This window comes from Callithrix jacchus, chromosome 16, assembly GCF_049354715.1.
Source record: "Callithrix jacchus isolate 240 chromosome 16, calJac240_pri, whole genome shotgun sequence".
NCBI classification, from domain to species: Eukaryota; Metazoa; Chordata; class Mammalia; order Primates; family Cebidae; genus Callithrix; species Callithrix jacchus.
The window spans coordinates 5399765-5414194 of record NC_133517.1 but is presented as its reverse complement, the minus strand read 5'-3'; the positions used below and the strand labels follow the sequence as shown (position 1 = coordinate 5414194).

At 37.9% G+C, this 14430-nt stretch overlaps 1 protein-coding gene across 2 annotated transcripts in view; it reads left to right on the top strand.

Annotated features, from left to right (window-relative positions):
• LOC128929851 (uncharacterized) overlaps nt 1-14430 on the top strand; it is a 32909-nt gene that overhangs the window by 3666 nt on the left and 14813 nt on the right. The window contains exons 2-3 of one of the 2 annotated variants that reach the window (XM_078353528.1): nt 776-1086; nt 8359-8447. The gene's annotated coding sequence lies outside the window, so the exon portion shown is untranslated. Of the gene's footprint in view, nt 1-775; nt 1087-8358; nt 8448-11982; nt 12783-14430 lie in introns of those variants that run through there. The other variant, XM_078353529.1, reaches the window with a different exon arrangement.

The window sequence follows — 14430 nt, the reverse complement described above, 5'->3', positions numbered from 1 at the left end:
TTCCTTTAGTTTTGGAGGCTGAAAGTCTGAAATGCAGGTGTTGCCTTCTCTGAGATTGCTCTCCTTGACTAGCAGACGGTTTTCTGCTCCTGTGTCTTCACGGCCTACCCTTTGGCTGTATGTGTTCTCATCTCCTCCTCTTGTAAGACACCAGTCATGTTGGATTAGGGCCTGCTCTAAGGACATCATTTTAACTTAATTATCTTATTCAAAGACCCTATCTCAAAATATGCAAGCAGATTCTGAGGTACTGGGGAGTTAACACTTCAACTTTTAAATTTTGAGGAGCACAATTGATTCATATAGTTATGTGTAGATGTAAAATATATACAAACACATAATAAATGTTCATTTAATTATTCATAACATGAATAATTCAATGTTATTCATTATGTGATTATACATATTTCGCATCTTTATAAATATATGAACTGTGAGCATCTAGATATTTTGTCTACAGGTTCATTGTTTGCCTCTAGACATTGAGAAACAATGTGATAGAAAAATAAGAGTATTCGTATGAATACCAATTTTTAAAGTAGAGGATGTGTTAAATTAGTGGTTGAGACAATTCATTCAAATTCAGGAATTTATTCTACCCATCCATTAATAAGTGATGACATGCCTGGCACTGGACATTCACACCTGTATTCAAAGGACTCACAGTCTAGCTTGAAAGAAAGATACATGAACTAAATATTTTAATATAGATTACTAATATGAGTATTAAAATACAAGGGAAATGCTACATCTAATCCGAGCTTCTGTGTTCTAGAAAGGCATTCAAGAGGATGTGAAGCTCATCTCAGATCCTTAAAGATGAATAAGCTTCATCCTGGTTCAGGACATGTGGCATAAAGAAGGGAGAGAGGAAAGGATTCCTGTTGGAAGTCACAGCATGAAAACGTCATAAAGTCCTAAGTCAGCTTTGGTTATTAATCATTATTTCCCAATTGATTCCACAACGGGCTCACCTTGGACATAATGAAGTTAAGGCTAACTCCTTAGCTCAGCGTCTGAAGTCTTCCACCTTCGGGCTGCAGCTCAGCTTTCTAAGTTTATCTCATGATTCTCCAGCAATATGTGGTATGTATAATTAAGTTGACTTCCATGTAAAAGCCTTGTGTTTTCCTGGCCTTCGTGAATTGTTTAACAATTACTTATGTATTTACGTTTACTAAGAAGTGAATAAGGAACAATTCTTCTGTCTCCTTTATAACGCAGCTTGTTTCTGCTAACCCTTAACCTAACAACTCCAATGCTGTCACCTCCATAAACTTCAGTGCACTCCAAACAGCTAGGACCTCTCTATATTGACTGTCCACATTCACTATTATTTGTGTTTCTATAACCTTGGCCTCTGGCTGGACTCCTGTCTCAATATCCACATCTACCATTTCCTGGCTATGCAGCCTTGGCTACATAACTTCACTGGCCTCAGATAAGCAAGATATGTAACAGGGTTAAGAAAAGTCTCTATATCAGTGAAATTTTGTGATACGTTTTTTATTTTGAAAATTGAATATGCTCACAGACAATGGGTAAATACCTAAGAATTATATGAAATACACAGGAAGTGATATGAATTTTTGCTGTCACAGCATTTTTGTTCTGTTTTGTTCTTTCTTATAGCCCTTAGGTAGTGACTTCCACGTGCGGAAAAATTACGTTTTGAGTTTCTGTGCATCCAGTCAGGCTAGCTGATTTAGGAGGCCTGGTCTGTGCATGGCGTCAGATACACCCAGGTTTATCTGAGCTCTGCTAATGACTGGTGGTGTGACCTTGAGGGTTGCAGTAAATGTCACTTATCCGTAGCATCCTTCTCTCTAAACTAGAAGCAATACCACTTTCCTTTCAGGACATGAACTTCATCGTACATGCAACGTGATGACTCATAAACAATGGATGCATAATAACTACTCTTTTCATTATCAGTTCTCTGTTGTTTTAGCTGCAATTCTAATACTGGTAGTAATCATTGCTGTTGAAAAGCACACACCCTAAATGATAATGTGGGGGGATTATAGGATCCACACCCCCATGGTCTCACAGTTGAGGGTTTCAACCCTAGGCTTAACAGTTAAGTTTCGGGGAGTTTTTTTTAATCTGAGTATCAATTTTCTCTTATTTGACAGGCATATAATAATACCCATGTCTCAGAGTTTTCTGAGGGTGAAATGGGACAGTGTTTGTAAATCTGTCAGTGCGTGATAGGAGCTCAATGAGCTTCTGTTGAATGAATGTCCGGTCTCTAGAATGAAATGCCAAATGATCCAATTTCTCTTTTCAAATTTGCTACTATTAAAGTGATTGTGTGATTTTAGAAACACTATTTCATTTCCTGGTCTAAAATATGAGTGAATTCAACTAAATTATCTATTTTAACCTTTAAATTTTTTTTTATTTTTATAAATGTATATGGTACAAGTGTCATTTTGTTACATGAGTATATTGCATAGTGGTGAAGCCTGGGCTGTTTATGTGATCACAGAGTAAGGTACATTGCACCCATTAAGTAATTTCTCACCATCCACCCACCTCCAACCTCCTTATTTTCCATGCTTCCCATGTCTATCACTCCACACTCTGTCCACATGCACACGGTATTTGAACCACTTATAAGTGAGAATGTGCAGTATTTCTCTTTCTGTGTCCTAGTTGTTTCACTTAAGATAGTGGCCTCTGGTTCCATCTGCTTTGCTGGAGAAGACATGATTTCATTCTTTTTTATGGCTGAGTAGTATTCCATTACATACTTTAAAAAAAATCCAGTCATCCATCGATGCACTTAGATGGATTCCATGACTTTGCCATTTTGAATACTGCTGCAGTAAAAACACAAATCTTTTTGATATGATGATTTATTTTCCTCTGGGTGAGAAACACAGCAGTGAGATTGCCAGATCAAAAGGTAGTTGTATTTTTAGCTCTTTGAGAAATCCGCACACTGTTTTCCATAGAGGTTATACTAATTTACATTCCCACCAACAGTACATTACATTTCCTTTTCTATACGCCCTTGCTAACATCTGTTATTTTCTGTCTGATTGGTGAAAATTTAAAACAAAATGAGGTGTAAAGGGAAAAAAAGAGAAAAATAAACTAAATTATCCCTAACAGTCTGTGGTAGATATGGTAGGTTGATGCTCAATATTTATTTTACCATCCTTATATATAGTCTTCTTTCTCTCCAGAGCAGGATTCTATTCACTCACCTGTAACAAATGTGAAAATACAGATTAGAATGGAACACAATAGTAAGACAGGAGATATCTGGGTGCCTCACACCTGGGGAGAGTTCGGACTATTTTAGAACCTGGGTATGTATATGCATTTGTACGATTATGGTAATGCCTAGGTTTCTAAGCTATACTTTCTTTTATTGAAAATAAATGGAGGTGTCCACGGTTGAAAAGGAAAACCAGACTGCTGTTTATTTCATGCACAAAATATGCTTAATTCATTAGAGAATGCTTAAGGCATAGGGATTTGCCTGCTTTGCTGAAAGGGCGAATTTAGTTGAATGAGTAGAAAGTACAACAGCAAAAGGGATTTTGTCTATATGCATATGTGGATTTCTGTGTGCTATATTGTCATGGAAAGTATGTTCTTTTTGTCTCTTTTTTTAACAACCAAATATGTTTTAAAAATATGCTTTTCTAATATTAATTTAAAAATAAACTCTTCTAATATGCTTTCCTTTACTTCAGAAACTGGATAGCTAAACATTAAGATTTACCAGGCTGCCTAGTAGTTAGGGTTTCACATGGGATTTGGATTCCAGGCATCAGACACTGATGTAAGATACAGATGAAGGAATGAAGCAAATGCTTTGATGCTGTTGGAGATGCACATGCTTTCGTTCTGGCAGGTGTGAGTTTTGGGTTTTCCTATGGAAGTGTTGGGTCGTAACTATCTAGAGCGTTGAGAAGACTTGTTCTGTTTGTTTCGTGATGGTGATGGCATTTCAACACAGGCGGGGTGAGGGTCTTGATCCTAGCTGGCAGTTCACGGTGAGCTTTGTTCCAGAGGCATATTCCTGGTTCCTCAGTTCACGAGTGTCACAGATTTCACGTGCCCCCTGGCAGGCAGCATCATTCTAGTCTAATTTCTAAAATTAAAGCATAGAGCAACTTCTTCAGCCCTTCCAAAATTTTGTGAGCAGCCATATTCTTTTTAAGTCCTCTAAGCTTCGAGTAGGTCAAACATTCCAAGTTGTTTGCAGCAGAATCCTTGTTGATGTATTTTCTTTCATTTTTAATACCTTGAGGTGATAATGATGATGCTCGTAGTGGTGATAATAACTGGAGTTCTAAGCTAAATTTTCTTTTATCCAAAATAAACGGAAGTATCTAGGGTTGAAAAGGAAGACCAAGGCTGCTTCTTTGTATCAGGGGGTGCTCAGGGCATAGGGATTAGCCTGCTTTGTTGAAAGGGTGTTTTATTTGAAGGAGTGCTAACTGACACAGTAGCAAAGGCGATTTTGTCGGCTAAGGCTTGTTCTGCAGAAGCACGTGAGAGAGAGGCATCACGTGGGTATGGAGAAGGCTGTGAGCGCTGTGCTCATGCTTCCCAGGAGCTTTGATGCTGTACAAACTGCTTCAGGGTAACAGACAGCATTTTTGAATAAACTCTGGGTCTAGCACATTTTTTTTCACATTTTTGCAGTTGTGTAAATTAAAGCTGCTAAAATGGCCTTCATTTCTGTTTTAATTTAAATCCCGTCTAAGGATGTCCTGCTTGCTCTAGCTGCCATTCAGTATAGTTCTGTATCAAACTATATTTCTTAGCAAAATTATTATAAAATCCTAAAAACAGGGGTTTATAATAGGAAATGCCAGTTTAATTTATGGAAGCTCGCAGAAGCACAATGATGTGAATTTCTTCAGTGAATTAGACTCCTCCGTCTGTGGCAGTTCAAAGTATGGATGAATGGAAGGAGCGCCGAGGAAATGCATTTATGCTGGAAGAGCAGGCACATTCTGCTCCTGTGCCTCTCTAGCCACAAAGAAATCACTTCTAGGCTTTTTGCTAAACCTCACATAACATTCCTAATTGCTGTGGCCAGGAAAACTGAAGACAGACAGATGCTGAAAAATAAGGCAACCTGGATAGCGGGGAAGTAATTAAAACGATAGTGTGATTTCCACTGGTTAGAGGCCAGAACCTACTTGGTGAGTTCTTCTAGTTTGAATTTAAAATTTCCTTTCTGAATAAGTTTTTTTACTTATTTAAATATTTAAAATATCAGTGTCTGTGAGTACTTAGCAATAAGTAAATGGTTGGTAGTTACACTATTCATGTGAAAGGTAAAAAAATGTAATCTAAACATGGAAATACATGGGCATAGAGATTCAAATGGTGGATAATGTCTTTTTGCATAAGATTAATGTATATTTCTTATGATCTTGAAAAGGCATATTTAAAATAAAGTGTTTATTTAAATGGCTGATATTTTCTTAAGTGTCAATGAAATGAGTTCCACTCTTTTTTTTTTTTGAGACAGAGTCTTGCTCTGTCACCAGGCGCCAGGCTGGAGTGCAATGGTGCGATCTCGGCTCACTGCAACCTCCACCTCCCGGGTTCAAGTAATTCTCCTGCCTCAGCCTCCCGAGTAGCTGGGACTACAGGTGTGCACCATCATGCCCAGCTAATTTTTGTATTTTTGGTAGAGATGGGATTTCACCATGTTGGCCAGGATGGTCTCGATCTCCTGACTTCATGATCACCCTGCCTCAGCCTCCCAGAGTGCTGGGATTAAAGTCTTGAGCTAACGGGCCCAGCCATGAGTTCCACTCTAAAAGAGAGGAGAAATGTTAACATATATAGGGACAGTTGTTGAAGAGTAAATTAACCCTAATAATAGTGGATCAACATGTATGTTTAAACCTTAACTTCACAGTTCATGTTATCTTTTTGTGTTTATCTGACATTTACTTGGCATCGATGCTTTTCCTGGATAGGGTACATTGCATTGAGGCCTGACATGGCCCACTGAGGCAGAACAGAGTCTGGAGGCAGGGAACCTTAGGTTGATTCATGCGGACTTCCTAGAACTAAATCAAAAGGAAAACCCCAACTCTCCACCCCAAGTAACAAAAGGACCAGAGGATACTCCCATTACAACCCTCCCCTTCTTTTCTGCATGGCAGTTGAAAAATTGAAAGTACTTTTGTATCTTCACTTCAGCCTCTGATTGGTCCCCTCCTGCAACCAATCAGACCGATGGTGGGCCACTACTTCATTTACATATGGTGTACACCAAGTAACCAATAGGAAATGTGTTGAGGGTATTTAAAGCCCACAAAATTCTGTAACCAGGTTCTTAATCGTCATGCTGGGGCTGACCCCCAATCTGTGGAATGTACTTTCATTTTTCAGTAAATCTCAGCTTTTGTCGCTTCATTCTTTTGTATGTATGTTTGGTATAATTCTTTGTTCAAGATGCTGAGAACGTGGACACCCTTTACATTACTACATTGCTGCTTAATGGGACAGACTCTTCCTCATGTCATCCCTCATGCCTGAGCTTAGTAGGTGGTAGGTATATGTTCAGCTGAGTAAGTGGATTAATTCAACTTCACTACGTTTTTCAACTCTTATTTTAACATCTCATATTTTAGCCAACATAAGTTATTGTCTCACATCTTTTTAGAGCACTTCCATTCATCAGTTCTTCACTGACTTTAAGTCCTTTTATTAATTCAAAGTATATTGAGCAACATCAACTAACTATGTTACAATATGATACCAGCATAAAGAGGACACTTTTCTGCCAAAGAATACACAATGGCATAAAAAGGTTCTGGGGTTTTATAAAATGTGGATCACATTATCATGGGAACCGAGGAGAGGTTCTGAACCTACCCCAGTGTGACTGAATGGTCAAGAATTCCTCCACATGGAGAAGATACACAGTTCTGATTTTAAAAGATGAAGAGAAAAATATCTGGCTATGAATTTCCATCTTTTGTGGCCAGCTCTCATAAACACCTTTCGTGGGTTTCCACAAATTAATGAATGAATCTTTTCAGATGGTTTACAATGAGATTCCTTTATGCTACGTGTCTGCTCCTTTCTTGTGGCACTTGTAGTCTATTTATATTACTACAGTATATAAAAATTTTCCTTCCAAGCAGATGCCCATCTTATTATTTGCTGCACCCTGAGGTCTTTTTTGTGGTACATCCTGAGTAGTTCCACCCATCTTTGTGTCACAGTAGAGCCATTGGCCTCTCTTGTATGAATAGTACGATCATTGTCATATTCCATATTCTTTCCTGCATATGGATTATATTCCCCTGCACTGTGGAATCAGACATGCCCATATGACTTGCTTTGGCCAATGAAACGTAAGTGCAAATGACGTTTGTCATTCCAGGAAAAAGCACTATAAGAACCTAGTGTGGTTCATTAAGTTCTTTTACTCTCTGCAAAGGACAGAATAATGCCTCCAAAGGTATTCATACCTGGATCCCCAAATCTGTGATCACACTGTTTTACATGGCAAAAGGGACTCTGAAGTGTGGTTCACTAAGTTCTTTTACTCTCTGCAAAGGACAGAATAATGCCTCCAAAGCTATTCATACCTTGATCCCCAACTCTGTGTTCACACTGTTTTACATGGCAAAAGGGACTCTGCAGTGGGGATTAACATAATGATCTTGAGATGAGGAGATCATCCCGGGAACACAATCACATGAGTTTAGTAGGTGATATTTACTGGTGATAGCCCAAGGGAACTGACTATAGAAAAATGAAGAGATTGTTGCTTTTCAGCCTAAGAAGCTTTTGGGCTGAGATGACAGTGTTTTTTAAACACAGGAAAATGTAATCCACAAACAGAGACAGTTTGACTTCCTCTCTTCCTATTTGAATATGCTTTATTTCTTAAACACAGGGGGACATTAGCTGATGAGGGCCCAAGGGAACTGGCTGTAGAAAAAAGGAGGGAGAGTTGCCTATCAGCCTAAGAAGCTTTTGGGCTGAGATGACAGTGTTTTTTAAACACAGGATAATGTAATCCACAAATAGAGACAGTTTGACTTCCTCTCTTCCTATTTGAATATACTTTATTTCTTTCTCTTGCCTGGTTGCCCTGGCCAGAACTTAAAATACTATGTCGAATAGGAGTGGTGAGAGAGGCCATTTTATCTTGTGATGGTTTTTAAGGGGAATGCTTCCAGCTTTTGCCCTTTCTGTATGATATTGGCTGTGGGTTTGTCATAAGTGGCTCTTATTTTGAGGTATGTTCCATCAATACCTAGTTTATTGAGAGTTTTTAACATGAAGGGATGTTGAAATTTATCAAAGGCCTTTTCTGCAAGTATTGAGATAATCTTGTGGTTTTGTCTTTAGTTCTGTTCCTGTGATGAATTACGTTTATTGATTTGCATATGTTGAACCAGCCTCGCATCCTGGCAATGACACCAACTTGATCGTGGTGGGTAAGTTTTTTGATGTGTTGCTGGATTTGGTTTGCCAGTATTTTATCAAAGATTTATTTTATCTTGTTTTTTAACACGAATTTTTCTATAAATTATTGGGGTACAAGTAATATTTGGTTACACGTAAGTCCTTTAGTGGTGATTTGTGAGATTCTGGTGCAACTATCACCCAAGCAGTGTACACTGCACCATATTTGTAGTCTTGTATCTCTTGCCTCCCTCCTAGTCTTCCCCCCAAATCTTCCAAATCCATTTTATCATTCTTATGTCTTTGTGTCCTTAAAGCTTAGCTTCCACATAACGGTGAGAATATGTGATGTTTGGTTTTTCATTCCTGAGTTACTTCACTTGGAATAATAGTCTGGAGTCTCCTCCAGGTTGCTGCAAATGCTGTTAATTCATTCCTTTATATGGCCAAATTGCATTTCATTGTATATGTATACATCACAGTGTGTGTGTGTGTGTGTGTGTGTGTGTGTGTGTGTATACATCACAGTGTGTGTGTGTGTATACATCAGTGTGTGTGTGTGTATACATCACAGTGTGTGTGTGTACATCACAGTGTGTGTGTGTATACATCACAGTGTGTGTGTGTGTGTGTGTATACTGTGATATACATGTATTTATATATATAATAAATATATATATACAAACTTTTATACATACATAAATATATATGTATATAAACTGTGATATATATATTATATATATATATAGAGAGAGAGAGAGAGAAAGAGAGAGAGAGGAGAGAGAGAGAGAGAGAGAGAGCTATATAGAGACATATATATAGATATATCACAGTTTACTTATCCACTTGCTGATTGATGGGCATTTTGGGTTTGTTCCATGATTTGGCAGTTGTAAATTGTGCTGCTATAAACATGTGTGTGCATCCCTTTTGCATAATGACTTCTTTTCCTCTGGGTAGATACCCAGTTGTAGGATTGCTGGATCAAATGGTAGTTCTACTTTTCGTTCTTTAAGGAATCTCCACGCTGTTTTCCATAGTTTACATTCCCATCAGCAGTGTAGAAGTGTTCCCTGATCACCACATCCACTCCAACATCTATTTTTGATTTTTTGATTATGACCTTTCTTGCTGGAGTAAAGTGGTATTGCACTGTAGTTTTGAGTTGCATTTCCCTGATCATTAGTGATGTTGAGCATTTTTTCATATGTTTGTCAGCCATTTGTATATCTTCTTTTGGGAATTGTCTATTCATGTTCTTAGCTTACTCTTTGATGGGATATTTTGTTTTTTCTTGCTAATTTGTTTGAGCTTGTTGCAGATTCTGGATATTAGTCCTTTGTCAGATGTACAGATTATGAAGATTTTCTTCCACTTGGCAGGTTGTCTGTTTGCTCTGCTGTTTCTTTTGTCATGCAAAAGCTCTTTAGCTTAATTAAGTGCCAACTATTTATCTGTGGTTTTATTCCATTTGCTTTTGGGTTTTTGGTCACGAAATCCTTGCCTAAGCCAATGTCTAGAAGGGTGTTTTCAATGTTATCTTCTAGAATTTTTATCGTTTCATGTTTTAGATTTAAGTGCTTAATCCATCTTCAGTTGATTTTTGTAAAAGGTGAGAGATGAGGATCCACTTTCATTCTCCTACATGTGGCTAGCCAATTGCCCAGCACTATTTGTTGAAAAGGGTGTCCTTTCCCCACTTTATGTTTCTCCGTTTACTTTGTCAAAGATCAGTTGGCACTAAGTATTTGGGTTTATTTCTGGTTTCTCTATTGTGTTCCATTGGTCTACAGGCCTAGTTTTATACCAATACCATGCTGTTTTGGTGACTATAGCATTATAGTATAGTTTGAAATCAGGTAGTATGATGCCTCTAGATTTGTTCTTTTTGCTTACTCTTGCTTTGGCTATGGGTGCTCTTTTTTGGTTCCATATGAATTTTAGAATTTTTTCTAATTCTGTAAAGAATTGTGATATTTTGATGGGAATTGCATTGCTTTTGTAAATTGCTTCGGCTCATTTTCACAATATTGATTCACCCATTCATGAGCATGGGATATGTTTCCATTTGTGTCATGAAAGAAACCTGATTTCTTTCAGCCGTGTTTTGTAGTTTTTCTTGTAGAGGTCTCTTGTCTCTTTGGTTAGTTGTATGCCTACTTTGCTTTTGTTTTGATACTATATCCCTGGTATGAAACCCACTCAGTCGTGGTAGATTATTTTTTTTTTGATATATTGTTGGATTTGGTTAGCTAGTATTTTTTAAAGGATTTTAGCATCTATGTTCATTAACAATGTCAGTCTGTAGTTTTCCTTTTTGTTATGTCCTTTCCTTGTTTGGGTATTAGGGTGATGCTGGCTTCATAAAACGAATTAGGGATTAGGGAATGTTCCTTCTTTCTCCATCTTGTTGAATGGTGTCAAAAAATTGGTACCAATTCTTCTTTGAATGTCTGGTAGAATTCTGCTATGAATCTGTCTGGTCCGGGGATTTTTTTGCAGGTAATTTTTAAATTAACTTGCTATTGGTCTGTTCAGGGTATCTAATTCTTCCTGATTTGTGCTAGGATGTTGCATGTTTCCAGAAATTTATCCATCTCTTCTATGTTTTCTAGTTTACATGGGTAAGGGTGTTCACAGTAACCTTCAATGATCTTTTGTATTTCGGTGGTGCCAGTTGTAATATCTTCTGTTTTGTTTCTTAATGAGGTTATTTGGGTTTTCTCACTTCCTTCCTTGGTTAATCTTGCTAATGGTCTATAAATTTTATTTATCTTTTCAAAGAACCATCTTTTTGTTGAATTGATCTTTTGTATTTTTTTGTTTGCTTGTTTCATTTAGTTCTGCTCTGATCTGGGTTATTCCCTTTCTTCTGCTGGGTATGGGTTGGATGTGTTCTTGTTTCTCTAGCTCCCCAAGGTATTACCGTAGCATGTCAGTTGGTGCTCCATCAGGCTTTTGAATGTAGGTGTTTAGGGCTATGAACTTTCCTCTTAGCACTACCTTTGCTGAATCCCAGAGGTTTCGATAGGTTGTGCCATTATCGTTGTACAATTTGAAGACTTAAAATTTTCATCTTGATTTTGTTTCTGACCCCATGCTCGTTCAGGAACAATTTATTTAATTTCCATGTATTTTCATGGTTTTGAAGGTTCCTTTTAGCGTTGATTTCCAGTTTTATTACACTGTGTTCTAAGAGAGTGCTTTATATAATTTCAATTTTCTTATATTTATTGAGGCTCATTTTACGGTCTAAATTAAAGAAAGCCTAGGTGATGGATTGACAGGTACAGCAAAACACCATGGCACGTGCACCATGTGCACATCCTGCACCATATGCACATCCTGCACATGTATCCCGGAACTTAAAATAAGGACAAGAAAAGGAGAGCAGGAGAAAGCACTGCGAGAAGGACTCATTTGCCATTTTTGGCTTTGAAGCGGAGGGATATAAGGGAGGTAAGACATGTAAGGGTGTTAGTTTCTTAGGGCTGCCAGAATAAATTGCCACAAAGGTAGAGTGGTTTTATTTATATTTATTATTTATTTTTTTTTTTTGAGACAGAATCTCCTCTGTTGCTCAGGCTGGAGTGCAGAAGCACAATCTTAGTTCACTGATCCCTCCCAGGTTCAAGTGATTCTCCTGCCTCAGCCTTCCAAGTAGCTGAGATTACAGGTGTGCACCACCATGCCTGGCTAATTTTTGTATTTTTAGTAGAAATGGGGTTTCACCATATTCCCAGGATGGTCTCTATCTCTTGACCTCATGATCTGCCCACCTGGGCCTCCCAAAGTGCTGTGATTACAGGCCTGAGCCACAGTTCCTGGCCAAGGTAGTGACTTAAAACAACAGAAATGTATTCTTTCACAGTTCCAAACAATAGATGCCCACGAATATCAGCAAGACCTCTCCTTCTGAAGACTCCAGGGAGATTTGTATTCCTTGTTTCTTCTAGTTCCTGGTGATTGCTGCAGTCCTTGTCTTATGCCCCATCACTTCCATCTCTGGCCCATCTTTACTTCACCTTCTCCTCTGTGAGACTGCTAAGTATATTTCTGCCTTACACTTATAAGGGGCACTTACTGGATTAAGGGCACACTCAGATAATTCAGCATAAGTCTCTTTTCTCAAATCCTTACTCACATATTTTTTCCAATATACTTTTTCTTTTTATTTTTTACCATATCTCATAATATTCACCGGTTCTGGAGATCAGGATGTAGGCACATCTTTTTGGGGGTCACCACTCAGCCTACTGGAGAGATTGACAGCAGAAAACTGGGGAAGGTGAGGAAACAGAGTCCCCCCAGGGCCTGTGGAAGGAACGCAGGCCCATTTGCCTTGATCTTAGCTGGCTGAGACCCAGGTAAGACTTCTGACCCAAAGAACTGTGAGATCATAGGTTTGTGTTGGTTTTGATCACTAAGTTTGTGGTAATTTGTTACAGCAACATTACAAATTAAGATTCTGTGTGCTGGCAGCTGGCAGTGCCCTAGACAGAGGCTACTGCATTGTCTGAGTTTGGCGCTAGTGAGAGAGGGGCAGAGCCAGGCTGGGGCCATGTGGTGGAGCTCCGGATGCAGACTGCAGGCACTGAGGTGCTTGGGACCGAAGCCTGCCTTAGACCATCCTGCATAATGAACACCTCTTTCGTTCCTAGCCTTTATGAAGCTGGAAAGTTTTAAAATAAAACAAAGAAACACACTGAACAAGGAAATTGAAAACAGGCAGACATAAGTTTTAAATCGGTCCTCCCACTTATCCTGAGACACTGGATTGATGTCTTAATCATTTTGGTCTTTGATTTTCATTTTAGTTTGTAAAATGGAAATGAAAATAACAACGGAGTTTTCAGTTATGTTTAGGCTTGACATTTTCTTGGGACTCTTACTAGGTGAGCTGTTACCAATCATTCCCTCCCAATGCTGAGCTCCTGCTCTCTATGCTTTTCTGTGAAAATCAGGGTTGCCTGTTTTCTTCCATTCATTTTGCTCTCATGGTCTGTGACATTATCATACTAATAGTCAGCAGGAGCTTGTCAATTTGGGTTTATTCCACCTATGAAGGTGTAGATTCTGCCCAGAATAAAGTAACGCCTTTCTGCATTTCTCCTCACTTGTATGAATATTCTTGTAACAAAGCCAACAGAACAGCATGATTATTGCCCAATAGATGCTGTGTTGAGTGTCTGCTATCATATTCCTATTGGGCTTCTGTCAAACATTATAGAGTCTCCAATTCACTAAACAGCTCTTTGTTTTCATAATTCTTAGAATTACTTTTTGATATAAACTTCAGGGTCACTTCCCAAGGCAAGGCAACCTATATGTGATAATCTATTATAATGGCCCCTCACACATGTAATGTTATTCAGTCAGCCCATTCCTTGCAACTCAGAGTGAAATTTCTATTGTCATTCCAAAAAAATCTACATTATCAAAGACTCAATAAAAATATCACTGAATGCAAAAATAGGGAATTTGCAATATTCCCCCTATAAAACGCTGGTACTATATTCTTTTCTTTACTGGAACTTTTGATATGCTCATGTGAAAAAAAAGAAATCATATATTTTAATTACTATAGCTTTTATAACTATTTAAGCAGGATGGTGTATACCAAAGGCAATTGATAATTCAGACAACATTGATTTTTTTTAAAAAAAACCTATAAAAGCATATTTATTTTTCCAAAGCTTTTAATGCTCTGACCACAATTCTAAAGCATTCATTGATCTTTTCAATGAATATTTTGAATTTTATGTGTGGGCATTCAGACATACATTTAGATAAAAAAGAAGCACTGATACTATTCTTACTCTTTTGAAAACCTAAATGCATTTTTTTCCATAATATATATTCAGATGTATGTGAGATTTTTGGTGGTGGTTTATTATTTTGTCTTTTTTATCAAAACATTGATGTTGATAATTTATCCATCAATACCAGTAATTGGAAGAAATAGAACAGACCTCTGAGCTAGTAGGCATATTAATACATGTTATTAGAAATAGA